The 25,588-nt window shown below is 32.3% G+C and overlaps 1 protein-coding gene across 6 annotated transcripts in view; it reads right to left on the bottom strand.

Annotated features, from left to right (window-relative positions):
* The window catches only part of LOC119634971 (sex determination protein fruitless), a 441,512-nt gene extending 416,920 nt beyond the window's left edge, over positions 1-24,592 (bottom strand). The window contains exon 1 of one of the 6 annotated variants that reach the window (XM_038029444.1): positions 23,697-24,592. The gene's annotated coding sequence lies outside the window, so the exon portion shown is untranslated. Of the gene's footprint in view, positions 1-50; positions 472-23,696 lie in introns of those variants that run through there. The other 5 variants (XM_038029445.1, XM_038029447.1, XM_038029437.1 and 2 more) reach the window with 5 other exon arrangements.
* Between the last annotated feature and the right edge of the window lie 996 nt (positions 24,593-25,588).

Raw genomic sequence — 25,588 nt, 5'->3', positions numbered from 1 at the left:
ATAGAAAATTATCGAATTTTGAAATAATTTTTAATTTTTGATTTTCTTACCTTTTTTTGCTTTTTACTTTATTTCACAGGAGCTATTTCTCTCTCTTCTTTACTTATTCTACGTAGTAAGCAGCACCAACTATCGAAACACTTATAACATGAGATTGAATGCAATTAAAATCTCAGAAGTAATGTCTGCTTATAAGAAAACTGAGAACATCTTTAACGAAAGTCTTTTGAAAATTTCACTAAAATTAATCGAAACTCGCGCGAAAACCACTAACTGAATTTTGATGGAAAACACAATTAAATCCTATTTCCGATTGGTCTATTAGAAATTTTTAGTTTTTTTTTTATTTTATTATTGATTACAATTCTAGTCAAATTTACTAAATTCACGTCCGATATACCAAGAGTTCGTTTAGGTATTTACATACAGAAAAGTCTACTTGCTTGGGCAAGCTCTCGCGAAACACTGAAGAAAAGATTGACAAGTAATTTAAAGCGAGTCATAAGGCCCTCCATTGTTGCTTTTGATTTTTTTCCAACTATACTAACATATCTAATAAAGAACTGTTACATGTTTTATTAATCGAGAATTATCGAATTTTGAAAAAATTATTGTTTTTTGATTTTCTTACTTTTTTTTGCTTTTTACTTTATTTTACAGAAGCTATTTCTCTCTCTTCTCTACTTATTTTACGTAGTAATCATTACAAACTATCGAAACACTTATAACATGAGATTGAATGCAATTAAAACCTCAGAAGTAATGTCTGCTTATAAGAAAACTGAGAACATCTTTAACGAAAGTCTTTTGAAAACTTCGCCAAAATTAATGGAGACGCGCGCGAAAACTATTAACAGAATTTTCATAGCAAATACAATTAAATCTTGTTTTTGATCGTTTTATTAGCAATTTGTATTTATTTAATTTTGTCATTGATCTCAATTCTACTAACACTTAATTTGCTAATTTAAAATCGAGTATATCAAGTGTAATTTGAAGCATTTACCTACATAAAAGTCCAGTTGCTTTGGCAAGCTCTCGCGAAACACTGAATAAGAGATCGACAAGTAATTTTATGAGAGTCATAAGGTCCTCCATTTTTGCTTTTGATTTTCTTTGCTTTCCTAATGACAGTTAACGTGTAAACAGTAGCAAGTATCAAAATACTTATAACATGAGCTCGCATGCAATTAAAATCTCATAAGTAATGCCTGCTTATAAGAAAACTGAGAGCATCTTTAACGAAACTTTTTTGAAAATTTCACTAAAATTAATCGAAACTCGCGCGAAAACCACTAACTGAATTTTGATGGAAAACACAATTAAATCCTATTTCCAATTGGTCTATTAGAAATTTTTAGTTCTTTTTAATTGATCACAATTCTAGTCAAATTTACTAAATTCAAGTTCGGTATACCAAGAGTTCGTTTAGGTATTTACATACAGAAAAGTCTACTTGCTTGGGCAAGCTCTCGCGAAATACTGAAGGAGAGATTGACAAGTAATTTAATGGAAATCATGAGGCCCTTCATTTTTGCTTTTGCGTTTTTGGTTTTTTTTATAACCGTACTCAACATATGTGATAAAGAGATATTAGATGTTTTTTTAATCGAAATTTATCGAATTTTGAAGTAATTTTTTTTTTTGATTTTCTTACTTTTTTTTGTTTTTGCTCTATTTTACATGAACTATTTCTCTCTTCTTTACTTATTTTACGCAATAATCAGTATAGACTATCGAAATACTTCTTACATGAACGTGCATGCAATTAAAACCACAGAGGTGACGTCTGCTTATGAGTAAACTGAAAGCATATTTAAAGAAAGTTTTTAAAAAGTTTCACTAAAATTAATGGAAAAGCACGCGAAAACTGCTAACTGAATTTTTATGGAAAATACAATTAAATTCTATTGCTGATGGTTTTATTAGCAATTTGTATTTATTTAATTTTATTACTGATCTCAATTCTAGTCAAATTTACTAAGCTTAAGCCCGATATACCAAAAGTTCGTTTAGGTATTTACGTACAAATAAGTCGACTTGCGTGGACAAGATCTCGCGAAACACTGAAGGAGAGATTGACAAGTAATTTAATAGGAGTCATGAGGCCTTCCATTTTTGCTTATGTGTTTTTGGGTTTTTACTAACCATACTTAACATATGCAATAAAGAGAGATTAGATGTTTTATTAATCGAAAATTATCGAATTTTGAAAGAATTTTTGTTTTTGATTTTCTTACCTTTTTTTGTTTTTGCTCTATTTAACATGAACTATTTCTCTCTTCTTTACTTATTTTACGCAGTAATCAGTATAGACTATCGAAATACTTCTTACATGAACGTTCATGTAATTAAAACCTCAGAAGTGATGTCTTATGACCAAACTGAGAGCAGCTTTAACGAAAGTTTTTTAAAAAGTTTCACCAAAATTTATGGAAAAGCGGGCGAAAACCACTAATTGAATTTTCATGGAATATACAATTAAATTCTGTTTTTGATCGTCTTTTTAGCAATTTGGACTTTTTTTGAAGAAGTAATTTTTGTTTTTGAGTAAACTGAGAGCATCTTTAACAAAAATCTTTTAAAAATCGTATATTTATACATATTATATATTATATAAAATAATGCAAACGCCCTCGTAAACTTTTGATTCAATAAATTTTTATGGAAAAGACGATTAAATCTCTTTTCTGACTATTTTTTTTTATCAATTTTAGCTTTTATACTCTTTTTTTTTTTGTTTTTATCTCGACGTCCCTGCTAAATAAAGTTACTAAGCTCAAGGACAACAGGGAAAAAATTCGCTAAGGCATTCACGCACAAAAAAAATGTACTTACTTTGACAATCATTCGAGAAAGACTAAAGGAGAGATCAACAAGTAATTTAAAGGAGTCATAAGGCCTATGCTTTATTAATTGAGAGTTGTATAATTTTGAAACAATTATGTATTTCCAAACAGATTTTTTGTGTCTACAAAAAAAGTAAAAATAATAATAATAGTAAATCGATTTATACTCGTTCGACTGTCCATCTAGACCTACTAGAATTAGTGGTGCGCTTTCCTAGTTTAATTTAGAAAAATTTAAAGCTTAACTTCCGTCAACGGTCATCCTTTTTCACAAATATACTTGAGAAGGCCGCAAATGTGCCTTCACTACGGTAATATGTGTGTGTGTGTGTGTGTGTCTATATAATAATAATATTTTTAAATTATATATAAGCGCCTTCATATCGGGCCTTTTATATCGGGCATTTTAGGGAATCATATTTTGCTTACGCACAGCTCTACAACAGAATGTTAGGCTAAAACTATATGCATGTGCACAAATCTACATATGTTTGATATTTGCAATCGATAGAAAAAATTAATATTAAATGGTCTGGTCTCCTAATGAACACTTTGATTTGCATTGGCTAATTCAATTCCATTACAATCTCATATCTCTATCTATCAGATTGCTATTTCAAATTATTTTAGATCGTCTTTTTCATTTAATTTTGCTTCATAATACCCACGGTCGAAGGATAGAGTCTACTCATTTTGTCATAATGTATGCAACTCGCTAATAGGGTCTCTAATATTGTTCATAAGCCTGGAATGCGATTCGAATCGATTAAGCCATGTCTGCCGGTCTGTACGCCTGTGTAGTGTACTTTGTTGACACCCTTCTGATGGCAAAAATTAAGTTATTGACTTCAATTTTGGTCAAAAATATTGAAAGTTTCTGTAAGTCATTTCGTATTGAAAATGGATCAAGTGTGTCATGTATAGGTATAATGTAACCGAATTGTGATAAATATAATGCGAAGTTACAATGCACATTTACAAAGAGTGGGAAAAAAAAAAATTCACAGAAAAATAATAAAGAAAACAATTCGTGTAAAAAGAGAAATTTTTTTCATGTGTGAAGAGAAAAAATTCATAAAAAAATCAAAAAAAAAAAAGATCGTGTAAAAAGAGAATTTTTTCTCGTGTTAAATCAAATTTCGTGATTAAAAAAGTCGTGTAAAAAGAGAATTAGTGGTATTATGAATTGGGACTGCGAAAAAGGTCTTACTTACTTGCATAAGGTACGAGCTATTTACGCAGCTCTTTATGTTATAACTTTAAGAGATTAAGATATTAAGAGATTTTTTATATGCAAAGCTACTTTATATTCGCCCAGAAACAGGCGTTTGTCTCTTTAAAAGTTGCGCGTGCTTCAATGTCAGATTCACTCGATTTAAGTAAACGAGTTTATATCCTTCTATCGCTTTCGATCAGTAAGGACTTCACAATATCAACAAAAAACTTTTATTTCTACTTGGACGTAAGAGAGTAACAAGTAAAGGTTCCTATAGATATTAAAACCAGTTTAACAAATGTTAGGTAAATATGGAGAAATTAAAAGACAGTAAAATAAAATCCCTTCGTGTCAAAAATGCCACAAAGAATTTTGTTTTGCAAAAAATCGCAGACTACTTTATCTTAATGTCCGTCGTATAGCAGTGCTCCTAAATCCAATCAAAAATTTTGCCTCTCGAGGAATTTCCTGAAGAGTAGTTAGTTATATGTCATAGAAATTTGTTAAATATGCAAAATCCAAAAAAAAAAAAAAATATGTTTTGTTGTTGTTAATCGCAAAACAAAAGACTTTGTTGTAAAACAATTTCGCTCGAGACTTTTTGCAAAAAAAGAGAAAAAAGAAATTACTATAATTTCATTATGGATTCATGAAACAACTTTATTAATGTCCTGATTTATATGACAATAAAACAAATTTATAGTGAATGCAATAATAAACATTAAAAAAAAAAAAGTTTCAATCCATTTTCAACCGAATCTCAGACACCTATCAACAATTCTATCAAAATCGTATAATTTCTTAATAACTGGGTAGTTAAGACGATCGATACCATTTTCTCTCTTTCTTCGCCCTCTTAAATCTTGTAGAAGATATTAGACAGGATTTTTGAGAATATCCTGCACGTATAGTATAGTAATAAATTTTTCCAAGATGTGAACTTGGAGATGTCTCCCTTTTCCTTTCCATGTTCCCCCTCCTTGCTCCTGTCTCTCTTTCTCTATCTATCCCTATCTCCATCTCCATCTCTGTCTATCTACTTATCTATTTATCTCTCTCTCTCTCTCTCTCTCTCTCTCTCTCTCTCTCTCTCTCTCTCTCTCTCTCTCTCTCTCTCTTTCTCTATGCCTCTCTCTCTTTTCAAAGCCCATCCGAATTCTTATATGCTTTACAAATCTAAATCCAATTATTTTGACAACTGTATAACCTTGGTTCATTAAATCGGGTTATGTTATCATGTCACTATGCATACTAAGAACACAAGCTTATAAGTGTTACAAGTAGAACAACAACATTTGCACAACCTAAAAACTCGACTGGTGACTATAAACATTTGCAAAAAAAAAAAAAAAAAAAGCAAAAAGTAATCATAATGAAATAAAATTAATTAATGAAACATGAAATTAACGCAAACACAATTCGCTAAAGGAGTGAAAATGCAAATAACAAAAAAAAAAAAAAGGTCGCGTTCGCATTTGTGATTATTAACCGACATTAAAGAATGCAATCAGCACAAATAGCGATGCGAGTAAGCAAAACAACATCAAACAAACAATTAAACAAACAAACAAACAAACATGTAAATTAACTGGAAATGCAGAGGACTGTGATTAAACAACAATCATAACAGCAATAACAGAAAACAAACAAGTCATAAAATTAAATTGAAATTGAATTATGAAAAATAAAAAACCGAGAAAAGGCGAAAAACAAAATTTTAATAAAATAAAACAAACGAGGCTATGCCGCAAAGCGTCAAGAACAACAACGGCAACGATACAGACAGACCGTAGCTATGAGTTATGAAAAACCAGAACCAAAAAATAATGCATTAAAAAAAAAAACGAAACGACAACAACAACAACAACAACAACAATTAAGAGAAGTATGGTTATGTATATTGATGCGGTTTAAATAAACTATAACGTAGCGTAGGGTAAATATTTATAGAAAAACTGAATTTTACAATTATATATACGCATACAGGATGGATCAAGTTGAAATGCAAATACAATTAACCCGTAAATGAATGAAGATACATATCATCCATCCACCATACACATATAGTTACGATGAGCTACAACTGAAAACAAACAATGATTATTTTACAATCATTACGATCGAATCCACTTAACAAGCTTAGATAAGGATCCGAGATAGATGATTATATTCAACATAATAGTTTTAAAGGAGACTATTTTCGTTTCGCAAGAAAATGATTATGGGTTGTATGCCGTTGCAAGGGCAACGGAGTAAATTCAAAATGCAAAATATCTTGAAAACATTGCCTTGGTATTGCTGCGATGATCGTCGATCTCTCAGTTGATGATTAAAACTATAATCGTGATATCTATATTGAGATTGATTCATCAAGTGGACTACCGCATAGCTGAGTAGATAGGAATCGCGACCATCGCGTCGTTGGTCAAGGCTTCAAATCTCAGTGCAGTAGAGTATCGCCACGTTGATCGTAGCTATGTTTCCCTATATTTCCTTCTCCACTTCTTTCTCACTATCAACGTATTCTACATCTAAGGAGAAGATTCCTTGATTGGATCATTCCACAGACTTTCTTCCACTTTTACCTAAAAAATAAAAAAAAAAAAATGCTAAAAAGAAGAGACAAGCGAACGAAGAACGATTTCAGCTCTCGCCCTGCTCGTGTGTATATGTGTATATGTGTATCTAAACCTGGGCTATTCCTTCTCGAAAATTTACAGAGGTAAGTCTTTTTTTCTCAAACTTTTCGCCTTGAACTGATTCGTAATCTTTAAGTAGCGATATTTCTTTCGTTTAACTTATTATTTGAATTAAGAAAACTTTCTTTTGCATTTGGGAAAATTGCTGCCACGAATTTTTTAATGATTTTAATACCCACGCTTGGGCTTCTAATTGCAATCATTGCGATCATTGTAAAATGCATTCCTTTGGATCTATGGTAAATAAAGTTGAGTGTGTACTGTGTAACCTTTTCATACATAATTCAGATATCCAGCCTCGGCATATCATTTTCTTCTTCTTCTCCGTCCTCTTCTTCGTCTTCTTCTTAAAAAATATTTTGTTTACCAACAACAAATGATTTGTCGAGAAAAAACGCTTAACGTGACCACAAAGTACGTCGCCCTTCGGCTCTTAGAAAAGATGCTCCAATACAAGTGAGATATCCATGATGTCAAACTAAATAAACCAAAGTTGCCAACTTTCATCCATTGTTGGATAATAGATATAAAAATTCCCTGACGTTCACTCATTTACGCGACTTTCTGAAAGCCATTTTTTGTTTTTAAATTGTTACAAATCAAACCAAACGCTCTGAAGTTGTATTCACAGTTAAATACATTTATACCTGTGGGTTCATTTATGCATTAATATATTTTGATTTCACTTCACAAGCTGAAACGCAAATTTGTTGCATTGCATTGTTGTCATTATAGACATACATTGATTGCATTATGCCCATGAATTCAGTAATCGGTTAACGTTATTGTAGTGATGACAACTTTATTTTTTATAATTTTTTTTCTTTTTGCCAAACACTACAGAATGGAAATAAACAAAGTTTATTATGGGCTCGCTTCGATTCGCCCAAAAAAACCCATAAGTGCATAGAAATTTGAAATTCCAAAACAACTCTAACTTACGAGCTGAGCTCTCTGATCTCAGTATGAAAAAAAAAGTTTTCTTTAATTCGCATGATTTTCTGTGTGATTTTCCTTTGCGATCGCAGATTTTTTTTTTTGGCGATACAAAAAGGCTCCTCTTGTTATTCTCGCTCAAACTTACTTAGTTTACTTGAGACACTTTGAACATGTTCTTCACTTTCTATCGTCTAGATCGTAAATTAGCTCCGATGAGTAAGTGGTCTGTGCCTAATAATTCATTGACTTTTGGGATTAGATAAAAAGTTTTAAAAAAACTTTGTCTCGATATGTTGCTCTTTAGCTTGTGTTATAGCTTAAATAATACAAAAAATACAATCGGGTGCAAAGTTTTAGTAGGACAAGGTCATAAGTGGAAATTGCAAATTTTTTGTAATCCATAAAGTATGCGTGTAAATCGTGTAAATGGCTTTCATGGATTGATGGGTACAAACGTATAACTGAGAGAGTGTTCAAAAATTCTTCCAACCGGTGCAAAGTTCTCATACCATTTTAAAATGCCAAAAATGGGACGGACTACTTAGTCACTTTTGTTGAGAAATTTGCCAAATTACAATTTTTTTTTTTTTCCATGTAATGATTTTTGAGAGTAGGGTGTTGTATGGGAAGTGGTCGTAAAACTGAGCCCATCCGAATCACTTTCAATAGCGTTCGTCCTTGACCGAAAACACGGCATTGTACCAAATTTCATCAAAATATAACAAAAGTTGCGACTTGTAGCTTAAACACAAATTTATGTAGACAGACATTAAAAGAACAGATGGACAGAGAGACTTAGATCAATTCCGATTACGATTCTGAAATGATCGGTTTAATAAAAGGTGGATCGGTCTTAAGTTCTTCTGCGTGTTGCATACATTCGCACTTACTTAATATACCCCACGTACCGCAAGTGGTGTAGGGTTATAATGTTTTCAAATCGGTTCACAACTAAACCAGAAATGAACTAAGTTTCACATACGATGGGCATTCAATGCTTCGCTTAAAGTGAGCGTAGTTTTCTTACTTCTTTATTATGATAACTACTTTTTGTTTTTTTTGATGAATTTTCCATAAAACCCATAGCCCGGGTTTATTGCAATCCATGTGTGATTATTTAATGCAAGTAAAGTTTGGTTTTTATTTTAAACGAATAACGAAAATGTGAGCCAGAAACACTTATACGACAAATATTCGCTTATGAAAATGTAAAAGTTTTTTAACATTTGTTTTTTTTTTTTTACGCAAAGCAGAAAGAGGTAAAATAAAAAAAAAAAATCACAATGCAATGAAAACTAACTATTCATTCTCATAAAGTATTGAAGTAAAAAAAAAATGAAAAAAAAATTTCAAAAAAAAAATGAATAAACATTAATTTTGTTTGTTGTTATCTATTATTAAGCCGTTTATTCTATATGTTTTATTGTCCACGCATAACATCAATGAATTATTTCTTAAAATAATTTTATTTATAACAACATTTTGATTGGTTGGCTTTAACTGTGAGCAAGCGAACCATACTTTGGCAAAAACATTTGGTTAATAGAAAGAAAGCAGCGTTCGATTTTTAAGACTAGTTACTGTTCCCCTAAATAATATAAGTAATGTAAAAGGATTTCGCCCTTTAATGACTTGCTCGATATGTTGCCTTGGCTTGTTATTAACATAACCTCTAAATTTTATGCCAAGTAACGGAAAAAGGATTTTAAAGCATTATAAGCAAAATATTAAAAAGAAATCTTAACTAACCCTATGCGAATTGTGTTATGAATTCTTCAGTATTTTGTAATGAATTTTTCATTTACCACCGATGCCGTATGAATGCATTAGGTGCTCGTAAAAGTGTTAACCTGTTCAAGATTGACTAAAAAATTCTCCTTTCCTCAATTGTTAGGCGCGACCGCTCAATGATATCTGGCTGTTTTCTACAACATATTGCTAGAATATGGTTGCCTTCGTTATAGTCGCGCAACATATCTTGTAACTGATAAGGGCGTAATTAATTCAATTTCCTATACTAAGACGTGAAGATGTGGAACTATTTTTGAAAACTGAACAACATTTCAGAATGTCATTTGGTCAAAACCATAGGCACGCATTTTTCATAGATGCATACTCTGCGGGACACTTCATTGGGAATCAGAAGATTAGTCTGCAGCTTCCGTTCTCGAAAACTCTACGTTCAAAACACTCGTAGCCATCCGCGATGAAAAAGCGGAAAAGAAAGGGATAAGGGATAAGGGGGGGACAGGGAAACAGAGAAAGAGAGAGAATAGACTTGCGATTGCTAACATTAAGCGATTATTTGCTTTGCTTTTATTTCTTGCACAGCCTAATACGCAACAAATATACTCGACACAGTTTCTAACAGCCTAGCATTAGGCGAAAGATCTACAATCGTAATCTACTCGTGCGAGTTCCTGCATAATTTAAAGTGTGAAAGACAAATCAAAGCGTTCAACATGAGAAGAAACTCTATAAATAGGCTACGATTGTTCTGCGCTTAATCGAATCGAAAAGACTTCACCTCACAAGAGGCGATTACTCCAAGGCAAACAAATTTACAGGAGTAAGCTAAGGGCTGCTTTAAATCTATCTAACAAGGTCCGATTGCTGAAGACTTTTTACAATTTATCTTAAGGTCCGACACATATCCTGAATGCATCGCATCTGTCACCTTTCTACCGAACGCTTTAGTTCACCTTTTCCCGCGTGCAACAACTAGTTAGGTGATACCTAAAAGAATGTCAGAAAAATGATTTTCAAAAAATTGAAAGTCGCTAAAAAAGCAGATAATAGTTTAGTTTTTTTCGATTCAAAAATAATAACAAGCGAAAGGTTTAATACTTTTTAAAGCAATACGCTAGTTATTCGTCATTTGTAGGAAAGTATGAAACGATGAAAAAGAGAAAAAAAAATATTGCAATTTGTTATCGTAAATAACAGGAAAAAAAAAGATAATCAAAAATATATGATTTTATAAAAGCGTAGAATTATAAACAGAAATCAATGATTAATTTTCCATGCACACGGTCGTTCTCCTCCTACTTCTAACGTAAAAACAAATAAATTTTCGTATAATATACAAATAATTTACATAAATATTCAATGCATTAAAAAAAAAAAAAAACAAGTAAAAAAAACATAGTCGGGCAAAGCCGACTATTACATACCCTACATCACTTCGCTCGTTTTGGTAACTATACTTCAATAAGTGCAAATTATTTTCACGCAATGGCGTAATTATGATGAAAGTTCCGCCTATTGAAAGGTTAAATTTTTCTCCATATCCATATGGGTTTCGTGATCGCGCCTATATGTATTGCGATCCAAAAATGTGAATCAAAGTCACTCTCATTAATTTTTTTTTGGTGAAAGGCAATTAAACCTTTTTCCGAAGGCCCTACTACTCATAGGACATCTTATATGGAGTGGAGCGTAAAGTTACACTAATGTGGTTCCAATTAGGTCCACTTAATTTTTTTATTTAATTACTATCACAAACATATTTTCAAAACAAAAAACTTAGCAGTTAGTCTTTTTTGGTTTACGTTTAAAGAGAACCTTTGTAAGCGATGGTATCCAAAAAATAGACCTACGTGATGCATATTTTGTACGATAGATTTCTTTGCCAATTTACTATTATGAGCCAATTTTCACTGTGAAATATTGGAAATTCAACCTGTTTACTATATAAAGTTCCCATTTTCCTAAGAACGGTTATATGAGAGCACGTTTAAAAAATTTCCCCAACCGGTCCAAAGTTTTCACGCCAATTCCGAATTCCAAAATACTACTATTTAGCCACTTTTGACGAGATATTTTGAAAAGTGCATTTTTTTTTCCAGAATAGGACGTTATATAGGAAGTGGTCGAAAAAAATGGATCCAAACCATTTTCAATAGCCTTCCTTCTTGGTACGTGTGTGCATCAAATTTCATCAAAATATCTCAACAATTGCGAACTGCAGCTTCTATACCAAAATACATGGACAGACATCAGACGGACAGCTAGCCTTAGATCAAATTAGATTATTCGATCCGGAATCGATCGATATAATAAAAGGTGGGTCTATCTTAAGCCCTTCTGGGTGTTACATACACCCGCACCAAATTACTATATCCTGTAAACACAAGCGGTGTAGGGTATAAAAAGTGTTATGCTTTTCGAATGTGTGTGTGTGTGTTGGGGGAGCGGGTGGGTAGGTAAATGTTTATAAATCCTATAAATTGATAAGAATCAATGGATTTATTTATAGTTATATATCTGCATGCAAATAGCTATCATAGCACTTATATACGAGCAACGAAGATTTATTAATAACGTCGTAATTTAAATTCAATAAGTTTTAAATAATTCTAATTGAATAAAGAAAAAAAAAATTAAAATTATAATTGCTTTAAAAATTTTTTATGCTCCCAATCTTAGAAATTAATTTTCAAATTAAAATAGCGTCAATCATATTATCGTAGAGATAAACTTAAGAAAAATAATCCGATAAGTTGCGTCTCGTTGAGTCATTAATACAACATCAATACGATAAGCCGGTGAAATGGAAGAATGGTTTCACACAGTTGCGGTGGAATTGCTGCGCTTTCTCCTTACTTTCGACAGTATGCCTAGTCTTTCATTTTCCTCTACATTTTCAGCTATTGTAGTTCCGTGACGTTGCATTCAGCAACTTTTAAAGATGGAACTTGCCGGCCTTTAATAAAGTCCTCTATGATCTGATTCCTTTTAATTTTTTTTTTCAATTTTCAATCTCTCTCTCTCTCTCTCTCTCTTTCTTTCTTTCTTTCTTTATTTATTTCTTTCTTTCTTTATCTTTCTCTTTTCTCTCTCTCTCTTTCTTTATCTTTCTCTCTCTCTCTCTCTCTCTCTCTCTCTCTCTCTCTCTCTCTCTCTCTCTCTCTCTCACTGTCTTATTCTCTCTTACCATGACCTATACCAGCCTTTCCTCGGCCTCCACGATTCACTATAGTGCCCCAGATCTACTTCGTTCACCCGCTTTTAATGACGTATCGTAATAGCATTTATTTGTTTTTAATTTGCAGTCTCTTTCTCTCCTTCTCTCTTGCTCTTTCTTTTCCTTCTAATTTTTTTTGTTTTTTCTAATCAATAAGCGGAAAAATTTATCGCGAATTTTCAACGCAGGTAAAATCTGAAGAAAATCTGAGTTCGTTTGTTGCGACAACTATGATACAATCATAGAAACCATATATATCCGGTATGAAATGAGAGCTAATCTTGAAGATTCTGGTTTTGTGTGCATTTTGAAGTTGAACGTTCTTTTCGTATTCTTTTTGAAATTTATTTCTCTAAAACACGGAAAAGATAAACTTATATAATATAATAATAATATTTGCTCTATGTCAATAAATTTCAAAGTAAAACAAAAATTATCGTATTAAGGAAAACGTGAATATAAAGAGAGGAAAAACAACCGACCCATTCACTGTAGACCACAAATCAAAAGATGCAAACTTTGCAACACTTGCATGTAGTGCTAGTGCATGTACGAACGCCTGTGCGTGTAAGGGGTTTGTATTTGTACGTGTATGTATGTATGTATGAGTTTGCGGTAACAAGATGATAAACTTCTCTCAATAAACATAAAGAAAGAAATGGAAAGAAATACCAAGTTTACGTTCTATTTATGATACGAAATAGTGAAACGGGTATGAGATTTAATAACAATAAAAACAAAAAAAAAAAAAAAAGAAATGAAAAATAGAGAAATTGAGGAAAATGTTTTAAAAAAAAACAAAAGCAACAAACAACATGGTTTAAAACGGCACTGAATTACACTCTGCGTTTTATTAAACATCAGTTTAGGGCCCTATCGACGAAACAAGCAGTTGCTTAAATAATTATTTATTTCAATATATTATTATTATTATTAATGTAGGTAGCCAAAGAATAAATTTGAAGACTTAAGTTTTTTTTTAAGCACTAGCGTGCATCTAAGGCTTTCGACTTTATTAAAAAGTCTACCGCACTTGAGATTTGAACTCACGACCACTGAGAGTTGCTAGTCGAGACTCTTGTCTACTCGGCCACTCAGGCGGATTTATTTCAATATAAAAAATTTATTTTGTGAAAAATTCATTAGAAAGACCTCAACAATCTTGAAGTGCTTTTAATTAATTAAAAATCTTCCATCGCATACGTCACGCCTATCGGGACTATTACTTATCAGAATTCTTTTATAGGTCTGGGTTAGCTTGACTTCAAATTGACATTTAATTTACAAGAGATTAATATCAGTATTTCTTGTGAGAATTTTTCAGTTTCTCTCCTTGTATTCTACTCGTGATAATATTTTTTTATCATTCTATTTTTAGAAATAAGGTAAGATATTAGCAGCATCTTCGGATCAATGAAAAGCGGTAGCACGGACAAACAAGATGTGATAGACCTTGAAAGAGGGAAGAAAAATGAAAATGAAAAATGACAGCAAAGGATACGTAAGGAGAAAGAGAGAGACAGATAATTGAAAAGCTAATAGTATGGACATATCAACGGCAGATAGAGTACAATTAAATAACTAAGAGACTGGACAGACAAAGTTCTGATAAAGATATAGCCATAGAGAGACAAGAAGGCTGGTTTGCATAGAAGCCTAGCATACAGATAGAAGACCAGTATACACATTACTTATAAAGCAATGAAGAAGCATGAAAACAACGAGAGACTAACGCATATGGACGGATGGATGGACAACGACGTAAGACATCGTAAAGATCAATAAACGGATATGAACCTATACTCGTTAAAAATGTATGTACTACATGCTGTCTTCGATGCCTATAGCAAAAATTTCTCATAATGATGGAAAATACAAATACATAGTATGACGTTCGCTGCATACCCGAGGATATCAAAACTTTTATAATTATAATAAGCCTGACACCCCTTTAATTCAAACGCCCTTCTATTGGATAAGTTTATGAACGACTCAACCCAGGAAAAATCGATGTGAAAATCGGATGAATGAGAAAAACATTACTTTAAGGAAATAGTTGTACTTATCATGATGACGAGCTATGATATACAACGGAGCAAAGAGACAGTGATTTAGAAAACAGAAATAGATAAGAGAAGTATCCCCGACTCACCAACACTTTTTAATAATTTCAGAGAGAGAGAGAAAGAGAGAGAGAGAGAGAGAGAGAGAGAGAGAGAAAGAGAGAGAGGATGAGAGATCTTCCTTTCTCATTCCAGGATGTGGTTGAAGACATTCTTTATCGTTCTGTTCGAAATATAATAATGGCTTGATGGACTATCTATCAAAGTAGTTAACTTCATTTTTCCTTATATATCTAACCGTCTACTACAGACTGAGTTAACGTTACTAATGAGCTTCAAATTTCCCAAAGAGTGAAGAATAGCTTGAATAAGACCCATACCTAAACACACCTCCTCTTTTGCACGCAACAACTTTCGACCGATTAACATACTACCTTGGTTCCGCGAATTTTCGGAGGATATCATCAAGGAACAACTTGATTCCTTCTTGAATAACATTCTTGCTCTGTATGATGCCTAGTTCGGCTTTCAGCCTCGATCTCGAAGCTTTCAATCTTCGTCACGTCGTGCATTTGGAATAACATCAATGTTGATATGAGCTGCGTTCGTGTCGCTCTTGCATTTGACAGAAGCCCACGCAGTAAGCTTATTAATAGATTCAACTCTTCTCGAAGTGTAAATGGTGAGCTTATGCGATCGTATATTTCGGTTGGTAATGACTACGCTTTTTTTTGGGTATGTGGATGACATTATTAACTCCTGGGGTATAGGTAACAGGCTAAGACTAAAGCCTTGTTCTTCAATTTTCCCCAGCTGAGTCATGTAACTTTAGTATAAAGATACCTGGGTAGCCTATTGATCTTGTAGCTTAACTGCAATGTCTTGGGTTAACCCTTGATTGCAAACTCAACTTTGGCGTCTAGATTGGCAATGTCTCCGCGAAAGTTTGTCTTACGCTCCAAATCCATTTCATGTTCTATGCTAATCTTATGGCCGAAGTCTTAAAAGCACGCGGAAGATAGATAGCCCGCCAAGCATTTGGTAACTCCTCTTCGTTTTCTAGGTGGATCTACATTTGTGCATTTCTCAACGCCGACAGACATTAAAAAATTTCAACAGACAGACAAACAGACAGACAAATGTGGTTAAATATCTTCGGATAAGCATTCCAAGCATTCCAATCATTCATTCAATATGTCGTTTATAACTTCTCTAAGGCATTAAAAACATTCGTTTGAGCCAATGTACAGGCAAACATGATAACGACATCCATATTAAACGATCTACAGCAATATATATGTAAACCTTGCATATGTTCGATAAATCTAATGCATCTCCTGCGGTGGATGCGGTAAAGTAAATTGAACTTGAATCAATGAACATTTCCGCTATCTGGTTAAGGCAAACGGAAATTATAAAAGACTTGCCTTTATTACATACATATAATGCTTTGTGCTTTAATGTAGTCTTGGTGTAAGTAACGAGACGGAAAGAAAATTAGTTACTCATCTAATAAGAATCTTAACATGTCCGTTATCCGTAGCAAAAGAATCGCGCACTAAGAAGGCCAATAAAGAAAAATATTACTCATGTTATATGCGGCAATCAAATATAACGGGCGTTATAATATAAAATGTTTACTATCTATAGCAGGCAGGCTGGCTGTAGCAAGCAAAGAGGCAAGCAGGCAGGCAAGCAGGCAGGCAGTTAGTCAATCGTTATGTGCATATGACAACATAAACTCTATGTCTATAACAAAGGATGCGAAGTGTAATATTCTCATGTAGTGCAGTTACGTATCAAACACGAACGTACACTCACTTGGCGCAATCAAGTATGTGATGTGATGATGATATAAATCGGGGAGCATTGAATACTGAAATGAAACTCGGAAATTATCTACACTTTGACAAATTGGTCGTTTAACGAAGATGGGTGCAGGCACACAAATTGACAAATAAGCTTTAATATCAATGTTTATTATTTGATTGCACGAATGCATGCATGCATGCGTGCATTTGTTGCGAGGAAAAGGATACGTTTATGAAATTATATTTATTGATGATATTCCGATCTCGTGATAGTCTGAGTAAAAAAGGAAATCTGTTTCAAGTCGATTGTAATCGGAGAGAGAAAAATGAAAAATTATTGCATTCACAATCATTTAAACATACATATATATATATGAAAATACAATATAACAAGGAAAAGGAGGATAAATTGCAAGCGAAACAAACGAATAAATAAACAAATGCTGACGACTTGTTTATTATGTCGCATAAGATGACGGAGAGCATTGCGTAACACGTCGGGTGCACAAAGATTTACAAAAAAAAAAAAAAATGAAAAAATGAACTAAAAAAAATATGTTAGAAAATTGTGAATGAAACTATAAATGCATATATATATATATATATATATACATGAGCGAGTGTATGCATATAACTAAAATCAAGTTTATTTGTATGTTTTTTTTTTTTTTTATTTGTTATTATATTTATTTATTTTGTCAGAAATTAAATTGAATTTCATTTCTTTTAAAATTTAAAATAAAATTTTCCTTTGTGTTTACTATACGCTTGCATTGTTATTGTACTTGTACTTGCAGTTGTAGATGTAGTAGTTGTATTTTCAATATAAATAAATTAACATATCCTTTAGTTGTGTTCTTTTTTTTTAACCAGCATTCTCTGGAATTTCTGAAAATATTTTGATTTAATTACACAAATCCGTGTTGTTAAGCATACATACCTATACACAGTTAAGTACGTTTCTATGTTATATAAAAAGTCGTAAGCCTATAGTACGACTATATTTCAAATGTAAGCAAATTTTGTCCGACAATCTTCTGCAAATCTTTTGTTATCTGTTGTCCATTTGTTTTTTTTTTTTTTTTTTTTGTCTTTTTTTCGAATATAATCAAGAACTCCAGGAATATCCTTCACTCATATACTTGCAACGCGGTAATGATCCTTAGTGTGGTAATGATCCTTAATGGCAAAAGAGTTATCTCTTTGCTAAAGAATGGTTGCAGCTTAGTGTGTGGATACCCTTGCTAAAGCTGCGCGACCAAGTAAAGTTGTACTCATCGATTTGGTAGTCGCGATATTTATTATTTGCTGTGAAGCTACTGCCATTGTGTCGATTAACCGCCATTAAAGACACTACTACTATTTCGCTTGACACCCTTTTTCATATAAAGTCTTTTCGAAATAAGATTTTATATCGGAGATGGTCGAAGAGGTGGTCCGATTCGAACCATTTCCAATAGCGTTCGTCTTTTATTTCATGAAAATATCTTAAAAACTGCGACCTGTAGATTGAACAAAAGTTTACAAGACAGACAGACGGAAAAACAAACTCAGATCCATTCACAAAATGCTTGCAATCGACTGGTAGAAAATGTTGGGTCTATCTCAAGTCTTGCTATGTGTTATATACGCCGCACAAACTTAGCATACTACATGGACTGTAGTGCATAACCTAACCTAAGCGTTTCAAATGCATTTTAAAATTAACCTAAGGCTTTTCAAAAATCAAATCCCACCTATTTGGATGATACATTATAATCTACTTGCCAAGTTTCGTCAATTAATAAAAAAGGGTCAATATTATTTAGACGTCTTTATATATGTACATATATGTGTTTATGCGCATAGACATATTAATGCAGTGTTACGTAATCTCTTTTAAAATGAAAAACATAAACAAATAATATAATTCACACTTCAATGCCCGGTCATGCCGCAGGACTTGAGTATAAAACCAACATAAACAAAAACACTCCTATAACAAACACATACCTATGCGGAGAAAAACAAATTATACATCAAGTGTACATACATATCTAAATTTTAAGCAAAAAAACAAAAAAAAAAAAAAAAATTGCTTCACTTTACGTTATATAACATACATATTTATAACGTACGACAATACACATAAATAACTTCATCAAATTTCGAAATCACAATTGGATGGCAGCACCTCCTCTGCATGGTCCGTTGTGCCCTAAACTTTGTAAATACAACTTTGTTACCACTTGGGTTTGCTCACGCACGTACGTACACCTGTGTGTACTTGCATTTACAGAAAATGCACACACAACCACACACACATATATATATATGTTCGAGTAAATATTTAATTTGTGGCTAGAAATTCATCGCTCACTACCACGTCATACTTTAGTTTACACTTTGGCGTACATATCTCTAGGAATGGAAGATGGCCAGAGGGGGGACGGACGGAAGAAAAGTTAACTAAATTAAATTCTCTAATAATAATCAACACAACACTATATTCCTCTGGTTACTAATTTACTGTTTCCGGTACACAAAACTGATTTGTTTTTTTTTTTTTTTTGCTCTTTTCTAATGTACACACGTACACACATCACATATAGTTGGTTTTCTCGTTTTCATGTTTGCATTAAACTTTGTTGCGTTTTACATGCAGTTATTTTTCGGACTACATACGCAACATTTGATAAAAACAAATATATTTATTAAATAAAAAAAAATTGGAAAAAAATTTTTTATTTTTGGACACGGGATGTTCTCAATCTATCTTTTGAGTTTAATTGCTGTCGTCGAGCCTATTGACACGTGACCTGCTAACAAACGTCGCTACAATAACTATAGACGAGTTATTAACGATTAATTTAAAAAAAAAAAGAACAAAATAAGTAAGGCTTTCTTCTACTTACTAGGCAAAATTAGCTTTAACTAGGCCAACAGAGAGGCGCCTTCATGTTTAACGCTTTCACTTTTAATAACACCTGTCCCTTCATCTAGAGTGCAAAAGAATTATAAAATGGAAATATTTGACCACGCCTACCCAATATTATAGTGTATCAAAATTTTCTTTTCTTTTCAATATACCCCCAAAAAGTATATAAATCGTTGGCCAGTTGCAAATTTGCAATGCACCTAAACATGTCCCTCTGTTCGTCTGTCTAGCGCAAATGAATACATCGGAGGGACGTAAACTTTTACACGGATACGCCTACAACGCCCACACGGCCACGCGACAAGAACTTTTATTTGGAAAATAGAAAAAATCAGTCATCCTTACATAGGCTACAGTTCATAAATGGGCCGTTTTCTAACAGCTATCTAGAAAGCGTATATGTACTGCGCGACCAAAGGAAGTGAAATACGGGCGTAGTCTTTATCTCTCATATATCCAAGATTCGAGTGATTATGGACACGGTAAGTACGATCGCGCTGTTAGGGTGAGAATCAGGCGCAAATGATCGGTTTCTAACGAGCAAAGACCTCACTTAGCGTACACAATGCAAACAAATACAAAAATAATACTTGTTAACCCTTTTTTTGTAATGAATCATATTAAGACGTGACTCACAGTCACTTGTGAAAATTCTAGGAATAATTGAAATGTTGTTGTTTTTTTTCATTGATTGTTAAACAAGCTATGTGTAAGAACGTAAAATGTTATGCGTAGGCCAGCGATTTAATCAAGAAATTGATGTTCAAAGATCAACAGTGACAAAGTCGAAGCCGAAGCGAAAGATTTGTGTTAAAGAACATGATAATGTTTCCAATACTTGTTTCCATTTTTACAAGTGGGGCGCGTTAGCCCAACAGTTCTCGCTTTCTATTGCTCAGATTCCTATGACGCTCTTGCACCGTCGGTTTACCGTGAGCATGGCAATGATCATGTTATGGTTTGGTATGAATTAGACCAACGGTGTCGGGAAATTGATGTTTATGGATGACATAGTAAACAAGGGGAGTTATTTATGGATGTTGAAGGAAAATTTGGAAGAAACTACAGACAAACTTAGCATTTTGGAAACATTAAAATTCTACCAAAGCAATGGCCACAAGCGTAAGTCCCGCTTAAGTCAAGAATGGCTCTATATATAGCTGCCCTAAAGTTATTCGTTGTCTTCTCCAGTCGCCAGGCATGAATCCCATCAAAAAATATGTGGGATGAATAAGACCAGCGTGTGCAAAAGCCTTCAATCTCTTCTGTTCAAGATGTGAAAAATGGACTACAAGAAGAATGGAGTAATATACCTGCTTCCTACAGAAGAATAATTATACAAAATATGTAAAAAGGTTTAAGTGACTAAAAAGGTTAAGAGCACTATTTTTTAAAAATATGCTGTTTTTTTCTTCCTTATATGAAAAAACTTAATATCGAAATCGGATTAATGGAGACGTCTATTGACTACATTCTATTAAGAACATAATAAATTATCTCAAGCCGTTAGATCCATTATATTATCAAAATTTGAATCCAGTCATGTTCAAATTGTCATCAAACGATTTTCCTCTTTGTACGTCAAAATCGTGAAAACTTAAGAAAAAGAAATGTTTATAAATTAGTATTAATCTTTAGTAAAAATTTGATAAATATGTAAATGTTTATCTTTACTATATCCTCCTCTAGATCGCCCTTGAACATGGAAATATTTACAAATTTCTTTAGCTTTCTTTGATATTTAGAAGCGTACGATCTAAAATGATTCGAAATGTTTTCGTTTTGGAAACAAAAATAAACTGCGTATGAAAAAATTGTGTGTGCGTGTGTGTATGAGAAAATCCTTTTTATATCTAAAGAAAAATAAAAAGCACATTTATAAATAAAGATTTATTATCTCTGCAACTGAATATAATTCATTTCTTTTCTTATTTTAATTTTATCTGTGAAAAATGCAAAGCCTGTAAAATAATTGCTTCAAGACAATAAGAAGATTTCTTTAAAATAATATTTTGCACCTTAACTTTATTCTTTACAAAATCTTCAAGACATTCTACAAAAATACCCTAATGATATGTATGAAACACATACAAACATAAGCAGCAACTAATTTATATGCTGATGATGAATGAATTATGATTAGACAACTCCTTCGGGGGAGTCTACGTACAGTGTATCATCTACAAATAAGATCAGACAGTAAACAGACTTGTAGATAATTGTGTAGACAAAAATCATTACAATAATATTCGTTTGTTCGTACGAAAATAAATTTTGATATTCAAGGTAATACTGCTTGCACTCTTGCTTTGTTTAATGTTTATATTCGGCAACAAAGTCGTTGCATGAAAATGAAGAAATTTTTTAATTTTTCTGAAATTTTTTCTGCTTTTTTTTTTTGCAGACCGCAAACAGTACGTTGTGTTGTGTGTGAAAAAACCGCAAACGCCTGAACTGCATTATATATATATATGTGTGTATGTGTGTTTACTAGTACTCAATTGCCACAAAACTAAAATGCAATTAAATTATATAAAGTTTTACTTTACAAAAACAATCCATCAACAACAACATGTTGTTGATTATGTAAACTAAGCAAAAATAAACGAATTTAGCTGACAATTTTCCCATATTTATGATACCTAAGTGACCGTTTTATTGCTTTATCGATGGTGGCTCGTAATTTGTCGCATAAACATTTATTGGTGAACTCCACATACTCAGGTAATTCGCAAATATATCCATAAAATAGATGTGTTGTCAATTAATCCAAACCAATAAAGGGAACACTTTCAGCTTTTAAGCTTAGCAGGTTTAACGCGTTCTTTCATTTAATATAATACTTACGAGGTTAGTTTAGAAAGGAGCGAATTTTCAAGTTTAAATTTAAAATAAAAAAGTTTTTGCATATTTCCCTTTTATATGCTACAGCACTTGTGGTAGAAGTGCAAGTTAAGTTTGGCCGAATATATGCAACTCCCACCCACTTTTTAAGCTTACCTGCCCGCCACTAGATTACATTTTTTGCGATACCCCGAGAGTCAATTTTAATTTTTGTGTGAATGAAGCACAAAATTTTCAGTTACTTTCTTTCTTTAGTAGTTGACAACATTGATATCATGTAGTCAGAGATTTAAAAAAAAAAACAATTGTAGTTTTGCCTGCAATTTATACCCACAAAGAAAGTGTGAATTTGTGCATCAATTGTATCAATTGCGGTCATTGAAAACTAAAACGTTTTGTAACCTCTCGGGTGTAATAAAGTTTCGATAATTTCGTTGTTGTGAATTTTCACCGCAACTAATTTAAAATATGAGAATTTTTCATGATTGATAGGCGAGTAATTTAAACAGGAAGAAGAATTCCGCGCATTATGTTTATTGCAAACATTTGTAGATGATTTATGGAGCATAACCATATTAGTTACCAAACAGAGATGTTGTAGGATCGTACAATCTCCTTCCTCTCTGCACCTTAGCTGTCAGCTACCTTAAGGAAATAATGATCTATTTCAAATTGTTCTTCCGTGAATAACAAATACTGAATGAATATTGATTAATTGATTGATTGATTGAGAACATTCATATAAATTTCTTAAAAAATATTTCCCAAAGATTTTAAGTTAAATCATTTTTATGAACTTGAGTGCAAACAGACATTTCATTTAATGGGTATGAAAACGCAAGTTTAACAAGTAAACGCATTGCAGTGGTCTATAGTCTACGGCTAAATGCTTTACGCCATCTCGCTTGATACAGTTATTCATATAAATATTTTTCAAGTAGGGCGTTATATAGGGAGTGGTCGAAAAAATTGTCCGATTTGAACCATTTTCAATAGACCTTGGTCCAAAACATTTCTGTGTACCAAATTTCATGAACATATCTCAAAAATTGCGCTCGACAGGTTTACCATAAGAAAATAAGACATACAGACAGCCGGACAGACTTAAATCGATTCAGATAATGGGTCTAAATCAATTGGTATAATAAAAATTGTACCTACCTCAAGCCCTTCTTGCCATTGCATATAGCTGCACAAACCTAATATACTTTGATACCACAAATTGTGTAGCGTATAAAAAGCAACATACAGATATTTAAAATATCTATGGAAAATTAATTTTTAGCATCTTTTATGGATTAAAGGATAAAATAATAAATTTAAAGTTAATGCTAGGTGAATGTAACCAGATGGACATAACTAATCATTTAACGTAAAAAAGAGAAAACTTACCATCTTATTGTCGATCAAATGTGCCTAACAATTTTGAAAAGTTGAAGAAGTGACATTATCCGCGCACCCGGAAAACCATAATAACAATGATAAACACCATATCAAATAGTCTAATGAATCGTTAGACATCTTTGATCCAGTTCGTTGTGCATTAAAATTTCGTACACTGCTTTTAAGAAAGTCTCATATGTATACCGTATATACTTATATGCAGGTGGAAGTGTTTGTTGTGAGACGAATAGTGTTTCATTAAGTAGTCCATTTTGTTTTTTATTTTATTTCATTTTACGCTATTTTTCCTTTTTTTTTTGTATTTTGGTTTTAGGTCTAATATCTCTATCTAACTATCTAACTTTATTTAATTCGTTTAGATAATTTTTTTTTTTTTTTTTTTTTTTTTTTTTGTATTTCATCTATTTCAGTAGGTCTGGCTGCGATTTATTACTCTCTTCTTTACTATTACATAACTCTAAACCAAAGCACTACGTTAATAGAATCAGGCACAAACGTGCAAAAAGCTATTGTTCCTTTGTTTTTGTGAACAGAGATTACACTGAGTTTACGAAATTCTTGAAGAATAATACAAACACTTATACAACAGACAACTAGTAATTTAATAAACGCACGAATTTTTATTGAAAAAAACAATTCATTTACTTTTCCGACCATTTTGTTACACAATTTTTTTTTTTTTTCATATAGTTTTCTTTTTGTTGGTATTAATTTTAGATAAATTTACTACATTCAAATCCAATTAATACTAATGCCACAACCCACTTTACCATATTTGACTAAATTGTTTTGTTTGCTTATCTATCCCTTTCTAACACATCGCAATAATAATTACCTAAGCTACCGTGAACTCACACATATTCCAAGAGTGCAAAGAAGAGCGATATTATTTTTTTGCTTTTATTGAATTGAGAAAGAGAACTTTTAGTAAACATAGATCTTCTCTATCGTACGATAAGCGAAGATAAACACTAACATACGATAATAAATACGGGAAACAAAGAGTTTTTTTCAAAAATTTATAAACTTTAATTTAAGCCGTTTTAAACCTGTGTACCAATTACATTTTATTAAATAGAAAAGTGCCGAAGTTTGATTTTGCTCTTAAATAATCAGTATAATATAATGCAATGACAATGGCCACGCAAATAAAACCGTAAATAAGCCATGTCTGCTTATGAGTAAACTGAGAGCACATTTAACGAAAGTCTTTTAAAAATTTCATTAAAATTAGTGTAAACGCGCGCGAAAACCTCTAACTGAAATTTGATGGAAAATACAATTAAATCCTGTTTCTGATCATTTTATCGGCAATTTGTAATTTTTTTTTGTTAATTTTATTATTGATCTCAATTCTAGTCAAATTTGCTAAATTCAGGTCCGATATACCAGGAGTTCGTTTAGGTATTTACATACAGAAAAGTCTACTTGCTTGGGCAAGCGCTCGCGAAATACTGAAGGAGAGATTGACAAGTAATTTAATGGGAGTCATGAGGTCCTCCATTTTTGCTTTTGTGTTTTTGGTGTTTTTCTAACCATACTTAACATATGTAATAAAGAACTGTTACATGTTTTATTAATCGAAAATTATCGAATTTTGAAAGAAATCTTGTTTTTTGATTTTCTTACCTTTTTTTGTTTTTTACTTTATTTTACAGGAGCTATTTCTCTCTCTTCTCTACTTATTTTAAGTAGTAAGCAGTACAAACTATCAAAATACTTATAACATGAGCTTGTATGCAATTAAAACCTCAGAAGTAATGTCTGCTTATAAGAAAACTGAGAGCATCTTTAACGAAAGTCTTTTGAAAACTTCACTAAAATTAATGGAGACGCGCGCAAAAACTATTAACAGAATTTTCATAGCAAATACAATTAAA

The sequence above is a fragment of the Glossina fuscipes genome, unplaced genomic scaffold, assembly GCF_014805625.2.
Source record: "Glossina fuscipes isolate IAEA_lab_2018 unplaced genomic scaffold, Yale_Gfus_2 3, whole genome shotgun sequence".
Lineage (NCBI taxonomy): Eukaryota > Metazoa > Arthropoda > Insecta > Diptera > Glossinidae > Glossina > Glossina fuscipes.
The sequence above is the reverse complement of the archived record's forward strand: the minus strand, read 5'-3'. Positions and strand labels throughout refer to the sequence as shown.